Source organism: Lissotriton helveticus, chromosome 3_1 (genome assembly GCF_964261635.1).
Source record: "Lissotriton helveticus chromosome 3_1, aLisHel1.1, whole genome shotgun sequence".
In the NCBI taxonomy this organism is placed as follows: domain Eukaryota; kingdom Metazoa; phylum Chordata; class Amphibia; order Caudata; family Salamandridae; genus Lissotriton; species Lissotriton helveticus.
Window position 1 is genome coordinate 938,238,917 of NC_136061.1, and position 18,050 is coordinate 938,256,966.

Consider the following 18,050-nt stretch of genomic DNA (forward strand, 5'->3'; position numbering starts at 1 on the left):
GTATGGATTTGAAATAAAAACAGACCCAAAGATTGTGCATTGATGCGCATTTAGAAACCTCAGTTTCAAATAATCTATGTGTCTAGATCCAACAGAGATATTACTTGTTGTTGGCAGCCACTCCTTAAAGAGTGACTGAATGAGTAACAAGTGTTACTGATCAGCTGTTACTTCTTAGGGAGAAAATTGATTACTTGAGTTATGAGTAATTGAATAAGAAAGTGGACATGCAAATTAGTCTTCAATCGAGTGAATGAGTCAGTGAATGGGTGAGTATGGTAGTGGGCGAGTGAGTTATCAGTGAGTGGCTAAGTAGATGAGTGACTGGATCAATGAGTGATTGCGTGAGCAGGCAGGCAGCAGGCTTGAGAGAGCGAGTGGCTAAAAACCTTTTATGAAACAAAGAGTGTGTGGGTTCTCATGTTAAATCCCGCTTTGGAGACCATACAAGCAGCTGTAGGCAATCAGTGCTGACTGTAGAAGTATTGTTCTGTACTGTAACATTTATTTAGCGCTTACTATCCCTGTGTGGGGCACTGATACCTCTTATGCTGCACTTTAGGGAGGTGGAGGTTGGCGGTCATTAGCTAAGCAGAACTTTTAGTACTGCATATAAGCAGCAGCTGAGCAGTTCCCACAAAACTTTTTTTTTATTTTTTTGGGGGGAGAAGGACCCAACCTGGACCCTGTGTTTATCCGTTAAGCTTACTCTCTTCACTTGCTACATAAAAGACATACCCAACTTTTATGCCACACCACTTTCAAGTGTCACCAGCTGCCACTGGCCAGATTTAGCCAGGAAGAGCAGATAGGGTAACATTTTATCAGGAGAAGACGTTTCCATTTGAGAGTGTAAGTTTTAATTGTGGACAGTGCCCTTGCTTTAGAAAGGATGCCTCTACAGTCTTGTGTCAGGTCTAAGTCCTTGAACTCAGCAAGTTCAGTAACCACACATGTAGCTGCAGTGGGATGTGGATGGAGAATCTGGCCCCTGCTCATTAGGTTTCGCCTCGTCGAAGGCTGCGCACTGCGCAGCTTTTCGGCACAGGCGAAATCTAATGTTAGAACAGTGTGGGCTTGGGAATACGCCCTCTGTTCCATTGGCTAGCTCCATAAATGGAGGCTAGCCATTGGAACAGAGATCTGTCCGTCATGGACGGACCAGATTCGTGGGCGTTTCTCGCGATTTCTTCCCTCCGCAACGTCATGCGGCGGTGGGCGGGGTTTATTTTTTTTGTAGGTTTAGTTTGGTCATTTCGCGGCCGACCGCCGCCGGAGGAAGACCAGGTGAGTGCCTTTCTTGCCGTTCCCTCCCCCCTCCCGCTGTCCGTGTGCCTGCCCGCCCCCCTCCCGCTGTCCGTGTGCCTGCCCGCCCCCCTCCTGCTGTCCGTGTGCCTGCCCGCCCCCCTCCCGCTGTCCGTGTCCCAGTCTCTGGGTCTATCACATTCAAAAGAGGCTCGGGTGGGGGCTGCCCCCACCCTCCTCTGGAGCGAGAATAACCCGATCATATCCATGTATTTTAAGGCAGATAGCACCTCGTTACCATGTCAGCGCCTGTCGCCTCGGGGACGCCCCGGGCATCCTTGCTGCGGGCCTGGCTGTTGGTGTTCACAAACATGCGCCGTACTTATCCGTTACTGTTCAGAAATGACCATATAAACACGTTGTGAACATATTTCTTTAAAGATACAGCAAAAAGCAAGATTTGGAAACCCGACTATAAATCTGACATGCTTCGTTCCTATTTCAATTTTACAGCCGCCAGTGTGTAGCAAAGACATCTTCTTGGGCGCAAACTTGTAATTTATGCCCAAGCGCCTTGGCCATGTAGGCGCTGTATTATGGCAGCCATAGCCTCCCCAGCCCCGGTTTCAGTCGAGAATAGGAGCCTCTGGTATCACAAACGGATTGGGGTGACGGTTAAAGAGAGCCAATACACAACAGACAGCTGTTTATTATGGGCCCCAATGTTCTGGTGACATCCAGCCATTCAATATGTAGTTGGTTCGTAACCAGCAGCTGCGTATTGCCCAAAGACGTCATGCCTTGTTCCTGCTGACGTGATAATAAACCACGACAAGTGGGCTTAACTATCACCAGCACTCCAAAGGGCTTTGTTAACCTTTATAATACATGCATTGCATGCATTTTTTCAACAGTCGTCCATTTTATTTGCTTTTGAATAGCTCAATCACACCGTTTGAATGGCCTCAAAGCGCTTTATGACCCTAGATGTTTTTGCGATGCTTGGGCTCTCGTTGCGCATAGTATTTTTAACAAAATTATATTTATTCGTGTGTTTTTTTCGAAACAGTGAAATGTGTGCAGAAATGAGTAATATAAAATACTGCGATTATAGCTTATACGATTATAGCTACTGGGCTTCCAAATGTAGTAGAGTTGTAATGGGAAGTATTCGACAAGTCGGAAAAGGATGACCCAGGAAAAATGTTCTTGCTCTTTGTGGCATGATAACACACCAGTCAGTCGTTTCGCATTCGGGCGTGCATAGAAGGCGGCTCTAACCAGCAGATTTCCATGCTGCCAGGACAGCTGGGGAGGTTAATGCACCTGTTGCCCAGACCCGCATAAAAGCAGTAGGGCGCGGGTTTCATTCCTGCTAGAAAGCTCAGTGGGCTGCTGTGTCTGCTGCAGACCCGGTGTCTAGTTACTACTCCGAGCGCTTGAATCTTAGTAACATAGCTCAGGGGGTTGAGTGAATACTACAGAGATGTTGCTGACTCGCTGGTCACCGGTCAGTAGTTAACAACAATAGTGTTACACTAAATATTTAAACGTTGCGGGACACTTTGGCATATGGTGGCGCTTCATAATTGGACAGAGCAAAATATTTTTATTCTACTATTGTAAGTTGAAAAGAACTAAATAGGTGTTGCATTTATTTATATAAACTAATATTTGACCGAAAGCAGCTCACATTTATTTTATATAAATAACATGAGTTATTTTCAAGAAAATACAGGGCTTAGGCAGGCCATACAGCTAAATGTACATTTCTAATACTTGCCAAAGGAATTCCTTTTTCCAGTTCCATTTTGGTTGCACCATTTGAGTCATGAAAACGTGCATTTCTGTGTGATCATTAAGAGGACTGAACACTTAAAAAATAATAACAATTGTATTGTGCCTAGGAAAAGCGCGCGCAGCCTCTCATACTTTTTCGGCAATGTATTGTCAGCATACAGTGCAAAAATAGAATTCTACTAAATATGATAGCCCTCAAACAAGCGGCATTATTAGAGGTAGAGCAATTTTTTTCTTTTTTTTTAAAACATAAATAAATGGTATTGTCATTTACAATGGCAATAGGTGAGCATTAGAGTATTCGCGGACACAGAGCGCACACAGAGCCTCTCTCTCCTGTCTTCTCTCACACTCCTGGCTTCACTAACATGCTTTACGAAATAACTTGTATTCTAATTCACTGTGCATCTGCATCTAATTGCATTATAAATGCAATCCATATTTCTGTGTAAAGTAAAACACATCAACGTTTTACACATAATTCAAAGAAGTTAGAAAAGACCATTTGTCAAAAGCAATACCAAAAGCTCAAACTTTAACAAAGGCGAAACCATTGCATTCTAAATGCTTGTTTTTAACAGTGTTGAGGATACTGGAAGGCGATAAGATCTGCATTCTGAGAGCAGGAGAAGCTCTGTGAACCAATGTTGGCGGGGCCAATGTAGACCAATAAGAATCATTCGGCATGGCTCTCTTTTAAGTTTCATCAGAAGCCTAGGAATTAATGGAAAAGGAGGGAATGCGTAGGTCGAAGATCCCTGTCCACCTTATTAGAAAGGCGTTTCCCCATAACCCTTTCCTGGCTCCCTGCTGGCAAAGAATTGACCTTTCCTGTTCATTCCAGAAGCGAAGAGAACCAAGTTGGGCTTGCCCAACATCTGGAAGATGGACTCGAGAACCTTCTGATTTAGCTCCCATTCGTGGCAAGAGTTGGAAGTCCTGCTCAAAGTATCTACCAGACAGTCCTTCACTCCTGGAAGATGTTCCACCTTGATAGAGATGTGGTGAGGGAGAACCCACTTCCAGATCTCCTGTGCTTCCTGCGATAAGATGTTGGAGAGTGTACCTCCTTGTTTGTTCTGGTAATGCATACATGTGGTATTGTCTGTCCTTATCAGAACCGAGGCCCCCTGAATCCTTGAGAGGAAAGCCTGTAAGGCTAGAGAAATGGCTCGGACCTCCAGAAAGTTGATGTGCATCTTTGAGAGCTCTTTGGACGACGTGCTCCTAATCCGTAGGTTCTGAAGGTAGCCCCCCCCCATCCTCCTAGCAAAGCGTCTGTAATGAGGATGAAATCCGGCATCTAGAAAGGGAAGTTAGCCCTATTGAGAGAATCCTGGAGCACTGCCACCAGAGCAGAGCTGTCTTTATGACTGGAGTTATTCGCACCAGGTTGAACGATGCAGTCACCTAAAGCCATTGATGGTCTAGTTCCTCCTGTATTGATCTCATTCAAAGACTAGCACAAGACACCATCAGAATTGCAGAGGACATCATGCCCAGTAGAGATTTTATCAGCCTCACAGAAGTGAACTTCTTTCCCTTTAGCTTTGTCGCTAGAGAAATAAGGTGTGCTTGCCTTTCTGTGGACAAGAATGCCTTGTCTTGGATAGTGTCTTGGACTGCTCCAAGAAAAAGCGTCTTTTGAGACTGTTGCAGAACTGATTTCTGAAAATAGAGCTAGCCCGAGGGAACAAAACATTTTTAGGCAGATTGAAGTTGCTTTGGATGCCTGTTGAAAAGACAGTGCTTTCACTAACCAGTTGCCTAGGTAAGGAAACAAATGCAGGCCCTGAAGCCTGAGATGAGCAGCAACTGAAGCCAAACACTTGGGGCTGACCACAGACCAAAAAGGAGGACACCTTCAACAGTGAAACAGACAAACTTTCGATGTTTGGGATGAATAGGGAAGTGGAAATATGCATCCTGCCACTCTAGTGTAATAAAATTTGCATGACTGAGAAGCTGCAGTATCTCCTGGAGGGCGAACATACGGAAGGACTTCTGCAGATATATGTTTAATTTTCTGAGATTTAGAATTGGCCTCCACTCTCCTGTCTTTTTTTAATCAGAAAGAAACAGGAATAAAAACATTTTCCCACCTGAGAGTGAGGCAGTCTTTCTATAGGTCCTTTCTATAGCATAACCATGGCTTTTTTTTTTAGAAGTTTGTGATGAGGTGGAAGCCTATCAGATGTGGATGAGGCAGTGGGATCTCTACGAATTCTAGGGTATGACCATAATTTAGTATGTCTAGGACCCACTTGTCCAAAATAATTTTGCTCCATTGGTCGGAACGTAAAGAAATATTTGTAGCATTGGGGTTGGTGCTTGGCCGAATTGTTGCTGGTGCTGGGGAGGTGTCACTGTTTTCTAGCATTGTTCCTGGCCTGAGGGGGATGTTTTCTTCTGTTTTGCTGCTTGGAGTGAGTAACAGCTGGAGGGGCTCTATACGACTGCTGTTGATAGCCATATATATATTGCTATGTCTGTGGCTGGAATTTCTGATAGTCCCCTTGAAAGGAATGCAATCCTCTGCCACGGGCCCCCTGAAAGAGATTGTCTTCCTATACTGGAGTGCTCCTAAAGCTTTAGCTTTCTTTATTTTCTGTACGGCATTGTCAATGTGTTTACCAAACAGTACGCCCCCATCAAACGGCATATCTAATTTCGTACTTTGCACCTCAAGAGGAAAGGTGGTAGACTTGAGCCACCCTATCGACAGGGAACAGCTAGTTGCCTAAAACCTAAAGAGGCCAAATCCATAGATATGGCTATAGTTTACAATGCTGACCTTTCCCCCTTCAAGCAGAATCTTTCTTGCTTTTCGTCGCCCAGCCCCCAAAAAAAAAAAAGGTATGGCGCAACATCAGACCACATTTGGTGGTCGTATCTCTCTAGAATTGCTAAGGAACTTGCATCATGCACTGATGCGAAAGCCATAGTGGTGAATCTCTGCCCAATATTGTCCAAGCGCCTTCCATCCTTATTGGGTGGCGCAGTAATGGGTACCGAAGGAATCCGTGATCTTCGCTGCGCAGCATGAGAAATTACCAAATCCGGCTTAGGTTGTCCTACCAGGCATGCAGGTGCATCGTCATGGGCCTTTTATTTTTTGTCACTTCTAGGAAGGATTGTCGGCACTGAATAGGGATTCTTCAAAATTTTAACGCCTTCTTCCCAGATATGATCTATGATGGGACTTGGACAGATTTTCTGTTTTGTGCCTTAAAATCATATAAGAAGCAGTCAGACTGCTTAACAAGCATAGGTAGATGGAAACGAGTTGGCACTCTCTCCTTAATAGCATGAAAGCCCACCATATCCTCAGGAGGAGAATCAATTGCTAGTCTTCCCACTCATCTATGGCAGTAGGAGTCTTAGGAACTTCACCTTCCTCAGCTGCATCATCCTGTGGTATCTGATCTTGGGGCTCAGGCACAGAATCCTGAGCCTCATTTGTGGGTACCGAAGCTGCTGCGGAGTCTAAAGCAGGCAGAGGAGACCTCTGTTTCTGAACAGAACCTGCTGCTGCAGGGAAGCGAGTGCGATAGTCCTGCAGCACAGCTGTTAAATCCTGTACTAACGCCATAGGCATCTGAATCATTGGCTTTTGGTGAGGCATCAACACCTGAGACCTTTCCATAAGTTGATGGTAGTGCATGCCATAATATTAATCTTCACGTAAAATTTCAAGAGGAGGAGGATAAAGTTGAGAGGGGCTGAGAGGGGCTGCTGGCCGGACTGAACAACCTATCATCCTCCTATTCCTCCAACAATTGACTAGGAGGCCAAGGACGGATGTACGAAAGGTCCTGGTAGAAAGCTCTTGCCAACAGGATCATCGATGAGAACCTGGATAACAAAATTGGAGTGAATTGTAATGAAAAGGGCCTTCTTTGTTGCGGCGTCGACAAGATCTTATTCAACGGTGAAATAGACATCGTTGATGCTCAAATAACAAAATGGTTACTTACCAGTAGGAGTAGTTTTGCAGCTTGAAGCATTTTCTGGATTCACATGCTGTGCATCACTCCGCCATCTAGTGGTTGAGTGAGGAATTGTCTTTTTTTTTCTCTTGTTTTGGTTGCAGTCGACCACCATTTGGTGGCAGGTACGTCACCGGAGTGACGTCAGACGGTATCCTGGAGGTCGACATGTGTGGCGGCCATCTTCGCATTATTTTTACTGTTCTTATTCTCTTTTGTAATCCTTGAGATGGTTATAGAATAACTGATGTAGTTGTTTGCTTCCCCATCTGTTTGTTTTCCTTCTAGGAGAGGCGAGGTGGGTCGCATGTGAATCCAGAAAATTCTTCAAGCTCCAAAACGACTCCTACTGGTAAGTAACCGTTTCGTTTTGCAGCGTGAATCCTTTTCTGGATTCCTATGCTGTGCATCAGATTATGTAGTGGTTTCTCCCGTGTCTGGAAGGCTGTGGTGAACGTAAGAACTCGCAAACAGGTGTTGAAGCATCCTCTGTCCAATTTGAGTTTCCTTATTCATTTGTATATCCACACAGTAATGCATTGTAAAGTTGTGTGGTGATGCCCATGTTACTGTTGCGCAGATGGAGTCAATGGGTACATTGGCCATAAAGGCTAGAGTTGCTCCCTTCTTTCTAGTGGAGTGAGCTATTGGTTGATTTGTTAGTTTTTTTTGGCCTTGGCATAATTTAATTGGATGACTTGTACTATCCATCTTGCAATAGTTGCCTTTGTGACAGGTGATCCTGTGTTGGTATGTGCGTAAGAGACAAACAATTGCTTTGTCTTCCTGATTTCTTCTGTTTTTTGTAAATAATACAATAAAGCCCTCCTTACATCCAGGGTATGGAGGCTTCTCTCTCCCTTAGTATTCAGGTTTTCAAAGAAATCCTGCAGGAGAATGTTTTGGTTTAAATGATACTTAGATACCTCTTTTGGCAAAAACCGTGGGTTAGTTTTCAAGATTACTTTATCCTTCTGGATTTGTAAGTACGGTTCTTGAATTGTTAATGCTTGCAGTTTACTTACTCTTCGTAGTGATGTTATTACCATGAAAAAGGCTGTCTTTAGGGTAAAGTGTTTTAGGTCCGCTGTATGTATGGGCTCGAAGGGTTTTGCCATTAGTTGAGAAAGTACTGTATTTAAGCTCCGTGTGGGTACTGGAGCAGCTCTAGGTGGGGAAATTCTTTTTGCTCCTTCTAAAAATCTTTAGATTACTGGTCTTGTAACACCCGTGACAACCTAGAACGAAAATAGCAAGGCATTAGAAGGCAACATGTCATGAAAGAGGCAACCAATTTAGATTGGAGTTGGTTGTCCAGGACCTTAAACAACAAGTCGGAAAAACATTGACATAGTAAGTCCGATACCGGGAAATCCTCTAAAATTTTCAAAATCTGCTCCTGGAATATCAATGGTCTAAGATATAAGCTCATGGACACGGAACTAAACCTTTACATGCAAAGATTCAACCTTATTGCATTGCAAGAAACATGGACTGACTCACCTCCAGGCTATACCCTGAATTTCATCTCTCCTACACAGAGCGCACAATTTGGCCACAAAAAGGGAGGCCTCGCTATGTATAGTTCATTAAGAAGCATATTTACAGTAGTGCCACTAGCACACAAATTAGACCCACCGAACGCAATGCAAGCACTACAAATCTCCATTCAGGAACAGGTAAAAAATGAGGAGATAATTCTGATAAACATTTACTTACACCCCCGAGGAAAGACGCACGGAGCCCAACAGCTGAAAGAAGAGCTCATAAAACTACTAACCACAGAGAAAACAAACAGTCTGATCATCAGTAGCGATTTTAATCAGAACATGCTCAACAACCCAGCCACAGAAATCACCACAGATGAGGACCCATTTGCATGGGAACCAAGCCCTCAAGATAACTCTTCCGGAGGAAGAAGCACAAAAACAGCGCAGCTACTCCTAGCGACACTAGAAGAACTAGGTCTCCGAGCACTAAATGGAAGACTTCCAGGGGACCGCCTCCAAGCGGCAACAGGCAACATTCCATAGTACAACGACCAGTTCAACAATTGACTTTACCTTCCTCTCCAGTAACTTGTTTCAATCGGGAAGAGATTTCCACATCGGCTCAGTAGACATTAGCGACCACCTACCTCAAGAAGTGACATTAGAGGCCTTCATAATCCTAAACCCAGTATGCGCCAAGGGGTATAATTCAATCTATACTGCAAATGACAGGCGGATAAAATGCAGAACAGATTACCTTTCGCAGAAGCCAAAAGGCATGTGATGGTTGTGGCTGTTCCACTCCAAGGCTGACCTGGTCTGTATGTTTCGCGTGAAATCTGATGCCATTTGTTGTCTGGAGGTGCAAGTTGCAGCATCTCTATGTGATTGTCACCATATTTATGCCAGCGCCTCCTGCTCCACGCTAAGCAAGCACTCGGCGAAGCGCAAACTGTAACAACAGACCTAATCGAGAGCTGGGAGAAATTTGCAGAAACACTACGCAATAATATGGGAACAAAACAGGGGAATAACCGGTTTGAAGGAACTGGCAAATCCATGAAGCACATGCGGTACCATAATCTTAGAAACAATGTTCATCAAAAAAAAACTAAAGACTCTCATCATCCAAGCGCTATGAAGTAGAGCGACCGCTGATCCTGTTACCAGGCGAGGTCGCCCACCCCCCCACACCGCTGCTCTCTGCCTCGTTTTGCCGCTCGCTGCCTCTGCCACCTTTTTCCTTCGTTTTCTGCACCGGACGACCCAGCCGCCGCTGAGCCGCCCTCTGACCTCTTTCCCGCCGCTGACTCCCTGCGGCCCCGCCCCCCTCCGCCCATTCGCCACCCCGCTCCCGCCACCCAGCTGCTCCTCCCTCCCGCCTCCTTACTTATGCCGCCAACGCGTACGTGCAGCGTTGCCGCGCAGCGGGCGCGCCGATTTTGCGCCGAAGGCGCGCCAAAGGCAAGCCCGTCTGCGCCCGTCCGTGCCTGGACCGCGCCCAGCGCAAGGACCCCTGGCCCTCGCCGATGCAAGACGACCCGACAGACCTACGACGCCGCCGCCCTCAACGCACTCAATGCCGGACGGAAACCCGCCTGCTGCCGAGCCACCCCGAAACGCACCCACGGACCCTTCACCTGCAAAAGCTGCAAGTTCACCTGCCTCCGAACCTGCACCGCACCCGCCAAGCCAAACACCAGCAGAAACCACCTGAAGTGCATCCTGCTCAAAACCCGCTCCGTCCACAGACACGCCGTGGAACTCTGGAACCTCCTCGACACAACATCACCCGACATCGCCTTCCTCACGGAAACCTGGATGAACGTCTCCTGAGCCCCCGACATCGCCATCGCCATCCCGGACGGGTACAAGATCATCAGGAAGGACCGCATCAACCAGACCGGAGGAGGCATTGCCATCGTCCACAAGAACACCATCCGCATCACGACCGACTCCAACGACACCTTCGTCACCGTGGAACAACTCCACTTCCAGATACACACCGACCCTAAGACCACCCTCAGAGGCATCCTCGTCTATAGACCCCCGGGACCACGCACACAATTCAGCGAAGACATCGCCGACTTCATCAGCCCACACGCCCTCCCCTCCGCCGACTTCATCCTCCTAGGGGACCTCAACTTCCACCTGGAGAACAACAAGGACCGCAACACCGCCGCCCTGCTGGAAAACCTCGCCAACCTCGGACTCAAGCAACTGGTCAACACTCCCACCCACTACGCCGGCCACACGCTTGATCCCGTCTTCTCTTCCAGCAAGTACATCACCTTCAGCCACGCCACCGGACTCCACTGGACCGACCACAGCTGCGTCCACTTCAGCTTCAAAAGAACCACGACCCACCACCACCCGCAACAGGTACCTCACAGGAGTTGGAGCAAGATCACCGCTGACCAGCTCACCACCTCCCTCAGCCAGAGCCCACCCGCCAGCACAACGGACCCCACCGAAGCAGCCCGCAACTTCACACAGTGGCTGACCGCCTGCGCCGACGACCTAGCACCACTGAAGAACCCTCCCAGCAGACCCAGAAGCAAGAAGGCCTCCTGGTTCACCGACGAACTCAAGGACTCCAAGAAGAACTGCCGCACCCTCGAGAAAGCCTGGCTCCTCGACCAGACCACAGACAACATGACCGCCCTCAAACAAGCCACCCGAAAGCACCACCAGCTTATCCGCACCACCAAGAAGAAATCACTAAAGGATCGACTGGACAACAACGCCCACGACAGCAAGGAACTCTTCAGCATCGTCAAGGAGTTCTCCAACCCCAGCACCGGCAACAACGACATCACTCCTTCACAAGATCTCTGCGACTCTCTCGCCTCGTTCTTCCACCGCAAGATCGCCGACATCCACAACAGCTTCGGCGCACCACCCACGCACCCAACCAACGCCCCCAACCACCACCCTCCACACCTGGACCACAGTGACCACCGAAGACACAGCCCACACGATGAACACCATCCACTCCGGATCTCCGACCGACCCCTGCCCCCACCACGTCTTCAACAAGGCCGACTCCACCATCGCACCCCAACTCCGGAACATCATCAACACCTCCTTCAACACCGCCACCTTCCCGGAGAGCTGGAAGCATGCCGAGCTCAGCGCCCTACTGAAGAAACCAACAGCGGACCCCACCGACCTCAAGAACTTCCGCCCCATCTCGCTCCTCCCTTTTCCTGCTAAAGTCATCGAGAAGATCGTCAACAGACAGCTGGCCGCCTTCCTCGAGACGAACGGATCCCTCGACCCCTCGCAGTCCGGTTTCAGAGCCAACCACAACACCGAGACCGCCCTGATCGCAGCCACCGACGACATCCGAGCCCTGCTCGACAACGGGGAAACAGCGGCACTCATCCTCCTGGACCTCTCTGCAGCGTTCGACACTGTCTGCCACCGCACCCTAGTTCAACGCCTCAGCAACATCGGCATCCAAGAGAAGGCACTGGAGTGGATCATCTCGTTCCTCGCCGGAAGAACACAGAGAGTTCGCCTCCCCCCGTTGCGATCCGAGGCCACCGAAGTCATCTGCGGCGTACCACAAGGATCATCACTCAGCCCCACCCTCTTAAACGTCTACATGAGACCTCTTGCAGCCATCGCACGCCAACACAACCTCAACATCATCTCCTATGCTGACGACACCCAGCTGATCCTCTCCCTCACCAGGGACCCTGACACCGCCAGAACCAGCCTACACGAAGGGATGAAAGACGTCGCCGAGTGGATGAAGACCAGCCGCCTGAAACTGAACTCAGACAAGACGGAAGTCCTCATCCTGGGACCATCGCCCTCCACCTGGGACGACTCCTGCTGGCCCCCCGCCCAGGGCACCGCTCCCAAGCCAACAGACCACGCACGCAACCTGGGCTTCATCCTGGACTCCTCCCTCTCGATGACCAGACAAGTCAACGCCGTCTCCTCATCTTGCTTTCACACCCTACGCATGCTCCGCAAGATCTTCCGATGGGTCCCGACCGAAACCAGGAAGACGGTCACCCAGGCACTCGTCACCAGCCGACTGGACTATGGAAACACCCTCTACGCCGGAACCACAGCCAAGCTACAGAGAAGACTCCAACGCATCCAGAACGCCTCCGCCCGACTCATCCTGGACATTCCCCAACGCTGCCACATCTCCGGCCACCTGAGGGACCTGCACTGGCTCCCCGTCAACAAGAGGATCACGTTCAGGCTCCTCACCCACACACACAAGTCTCTCCACGACCTGGGCCCCAAGTACCTCAACGACCGCCTGACCTTCTACACTCCCACCCGCCAGCTACGATCGACCAGCCACGCCCTCGCCGCCGTTCCACGCATCCGAAGAGCCACCGCCAGAGGCAGATCCTTCTCCTACCTGGCGGCCAAGACATGGAACTCCCTCCCCATCCACCTTCGACTGACCCAGGACCATCTCACCTTCAGGAGACAACTCAAGACCTGGCTGTTCGAGCAGTAGCGGACCCCTTCCCCCAAGCGCCTTGAGACCCTCCCGGGTGAGTAGCGCGCTATACAAGTGTTATGATTGATTGATTGATTGATTAAGGACAGATCTCGCCGCCAAGGAAGAGCTGAGGTGGCTAAAGCACGACCGCAGGAGGCTGATCTGGTGACTTAAGCGAGAAGCAGAAGAGTCTCTCTGGGCCAAACTCTTACAAGATGCCAAATCTAACAACAGCGCACAATTCTGGCAAAAGATCAACAATCTGTCCAAGGAGCGGAGTCAAGGCATTAACTCTTATTTCACAGAAGACGATTGGATAATCTTTCTTAGCACGCATTTGAACGGTACCGACATAAATAGCCAAAGAATATCTATTCCCACAAAGAACACTGAGGGTCGATTAATGCTGCGCTGTGAACACCACGACCCTCAGCAGCTAGATACTTTTTAATCTTTTCATGGGAGAGCTATCAACGCTGCTAAATGAATGCAACTCGCACACACCAAAGCTAGGGGGCTCCCAGCTTTCGAATCTATTTTACGCAAACGACCTGTTACTTATCAGCCGGACCCCTGTAGGCCTGCAGCGGCTGCTGGATATTACTTCAAGATACTCTGCTGCTAACAGACTTAGTATCAACAGTGAAAAATCTAAAGTTATGTGCATTAACCTCCCCAAAAAGAAAATAACACGGAATTGACTCTTGGCATCCAGGAAGCTGGAAACGGTCTGTGAATATCGATATTTGGGGGTCATCATAGACTGCAAGGGCAACTTCAAGCCGCAATGTGAAGCCATAAAAAGGAGAGGGCTAATGGTTGCAGTGGTACTGAGAATCTTAAAAAAACGCTGTTTCTGGCCCAAACTTACCACCTCTCATAAAGGTGATTCAGGCGAAATTAATCCCAGTCATCACTTATGGCAGCGAATCGATGAGGTGGAGGGACACTTCCTCAGTAGATGGAACGGTAGCAAAGGTGCTACGCATGATCTTTGGCCTTTCTAGGTATACATCGCCCGCTCAGATGAGACTAGAATTTGGGTTACCAAAAGAAGAGCTGGCACGTAAAGGAACCTACATAAAAAGCTGGCACAAAGTAAGCAGGGGAGATCCGAAAACTCTAAATGCTCTCCTATGGAAGGAACTTCAAGATAAAGAAACTTGCCCCGCAAGGCTGTGTTTGGAGGCCGCTATTGATGATCTCGGCTTACGACAACTGTGGGAACTCCCAGGCTCCCCAGCAGGCTTCAAAAGGTGGTCAACAAGACAGTCTGAAAAGAATCACTGCAGCAGGACAAAGCCGCCTTGACAAAGCATGCTCATGGCTGGCTTCTAGTTCAATCGTATATCAAGCCCTCACCCCAAGCTAATCTACAGACAGGCTTTACCAAAAAAATAAAAGAGAAGTTCCTGAAATTTTGCCTAGGGCTATTGCCGTCAGCGGCCCACTTACCCCCATGGTTAAGGCCGCAGCTACCAATAACATGCCGACTTTGCGGGAACGGCAAAGAAAACACAGTTCATCTCATCGCCATCTGCAGCAAACACATTCAAGAACGTCGCTCCTTCTTCAGACCACTTTTCAACACGCGTAAGATACGGACCTGCAGGCAAGTGGTGCTTGCTTGCTTCAAGTGTGATGATAGCTAACTGAGCTTCCGAATGGTAAAATTCCTTGAAACGGCAGCACCGCGAAGGACGAGATGATCAATCCACCGGTACCCCCGAAGAGCAAGTTCTAGCTGGCCACTTAGAGTTATACCAAATAATACTGACCATGTAACAGGGATACTCCCAACTGTCATTATAATTAATCACTTTAGCTTTTTTAATGCAAATAGGTTTTTATTGAAGGGGCACTCTCAAAAATGTTTGAATTGCACCGGCACTTTACTATATTATCCCTTGGCCGGCAACAAGGATGAACTTACTGCACATCTTATCATGATAAATAGGCTAAATAAACTGAATTCATACTTTATTTTAACTCTGTTGCTGCTGTCTTAGTACGTTTTTTATTGAAGGAATTATTGTCCTAATACGTATGAGTTTGACATGTTTTATTGATTGAACTTTTTTATACATTGTAAAGGTTTTGAATAACCATGTACAATAAAGTATACTTGGTCTTGTAAAGAAGCTTTTGCATGCTTTTCCTTTTGTGTATACCACTATGGCAGCAAGGTGCACTTTAATGCTTGAGTAGTTGTTGTTGCTGTCCAAAAGGTAAGTAAGGTATGTAATAACTTTCCTGTGTGTTGATTGAACTGTTTTTCTTATTAGCAGTGCACCATGTGGTATATTGCTTCCATTTTGCTGTATAGCATTTCCTTGTTTACTCTTTCCTAGCCTCTTTTAGAATTTCCATGGTTCTCAGAGGCAGATTGAGGTGCCCAAATTATATGTATTCAGGTGCCAAGCTGCTAGGTGTAGCGTCGCTGGCTCTGGGTGAAAGCACTGGCCCTGTTGCATTGTTAGCAGGTCCTTTTCTGCTTGGAGCTTGATAATTTCTCCCCCAGATAATTCTAGCAGGGTTGAGTACCAGGTTTGCCTTGGCCATTGAGGGGGTTGAGGTTTTCTTTTGCTTTTTGTAACACTCTTTGTATCATGGGTATTGGTGGAACCATGTAAGCAAATGTCTGTGACCAATTGAGTGAAAGTGCATTTCCCTTTGAATGGTGGTGTGGAAACCTCGAGGCAAAGGACAGGCATTTCTTGTTCTGCACTGTTGCAAACAGCTCTATCACTGGTGTTCCCCAGATGTTGAACAGATACTGTACTGTTTTCTGTTTCAACTCCCATTCGTGGGAGCAGTTGTTCTGTCTGCTGAGTTGATCCGCTGTAATGTTTCTACTCCTGGTAGATGTACTGTCTGTAGACTGATATTTTGTATTATTGCCCATTGCCAGATTTTCTGTGTAAGTTTGCTCAGGAGAAAGGACCTTGTCCCACCCTGTTCATTCAGATAGAACATTGTCATTGTATGGTCTGTTTGAATTAGGTTTTCCCCCTGAATGTGTTTCTGGAATGCCTTGAGTGCTAGAAACTGGGAGAATGGCGCAGCAGCGTGTGCACTCAGTGTGCAAGTTTTAAACAATTTGACAGAAGTATTCGAATGTTTTAGAAAACTTTACATGCGTGCAAGAGGATAAAAGGCCCTGCTAGACCTTTAGTCTTCAAGCGAAAAAATGTTCCTGGGGGATACCCAGGAGCCTAATGCACTGCTCATTCACTCAAGCGAGTGTACATAATAAATCTTCAAACCAATGTAAAATTTTCAGTGTATATGTCATCAATTTAACGTGATAAACATGCAATCATGACAATTCAAAAAACTTCATAGATGTCGTTGATGATTTGTTGCTTGATGAATATTTATTGAATGTTCATTAGAGATTGTTGTATAGTCACAAAATCTTGAACTGAAGCAACAGTGTTTGTTCAGAAATCCCAATGCATTTCGGGCTAAACAATACGCCCTTCGTCAGGGGAATCTATGAAACGATAATGATGTGAATTAATACATAATCACGGCAGAACTGTAAATAGCACAACATACACGGAGAGCAGGAACTTGTATTGTGACTGTGTACATGGAAACCATGCGTGGATTCTCCAATGGTTCATAATAGTGAAGCACCTCCTTTCGGGCACTTGTTTCACTTGGTGTAATCAACAGAATAGTCTGTCGAGCACACGCGAATCTTCACTCGGTAAGTCACACACTGGTAACTTTATTTATGTAGCGGCAGGATGACCGCGTTCAGACAAGGTCACTCGTTTTATTCTTTTCCTTTTTTCTTCGTTACAGGGACGCTTCTTTTTGCGCCAAACTGTAACATTTTTTGCATGTTCATGGGCGAGCACTCGCACTTTAAATCCCACATCCATACGTTGAGCTCTAATTTCCTCTATTTTCTCCCATCAGTTCACTCGGGAACCACCGCGCAGAGTCATTGACTCACGCAGTTTGCATCTTCTTGCATCTTCATGCTCCCGGATCGATATAGTAAGCTCACACATGTGTCATCCGCCCACGGACCTTCCTTTTTTAGCACGGCCCTCGCAAGAATCACGCACCTTTTCTTTTTCACGGAGCACTTTCTTTATCGTATACCTTTAAGTCACTCTTTCACCATAATCCACCATTATGAACCATTGGAGAATCCACGCATGGTTTCCATGTACACAGTCACAATACAAGTTCCTGCTCTCCGTGTATGTTGTGCTCTTTACAGTTCTGCCGTGATTATGTATTAATTCACATCATTATCGTTTCATAGATTCCCCTGACGAAGGGCGTATTGTTTAGCCCGAAATGCATTGGGATTTCTGAACAAACACTGTTGCTTCAGTTCAAGATTTTGTGACTATACAACAATCTCTAATGAACATTCAATAAATATTCATCAAGCAACAAATCATCAACGACATCTATGAAGTTTTTTGAATTGTCATGATTGCATGTTTATCACGTTAAATTGATGACATATACACTGAACATTTTACATTGGTTTGAAGATTTATTATGTACACTCGCTTGAGTGAATGAGCAGTGCATTAGGCTCCTGGGTATCCCCCAGGAATTTTTTTTCGCTTTGAGTGCTAGAAAGACAGTTTTCATTTCAAAAACGTTGGTGTGCTTTGTGGAATCCTGTTCTTTCCATTGACCATGAACTTTCAGCTGGTTGCAATGCGCTCCCCAATCATTGAGGGATGCATCCGTAGTGACTGTCACAGATTGAGTTGGGTCCCTGAAAGGTCTCCCCTTGCTATGTTGTTGGATGCCCACCATTGTATCTTTGCTTGCACCCTTTGTGTAACAACCACTGTTGGTAAGCCATCCTTGAAATGGGTGCATGTGTAGGTGAGCGTGAGGGATAAGTGGGATGCATGATGCCATCATGCCCATTAGCTTCATGACCTTCCTCACTGTCATAGACTGACCCCTCTGGTAGAGGGTCGTTTCTTGATGGATTGCTTGTGTCCTGAGCTTTGTGGGTTATGCCTTTGCTTTCTCTGTATTTAATCTTGCTCCCTGGAAGGT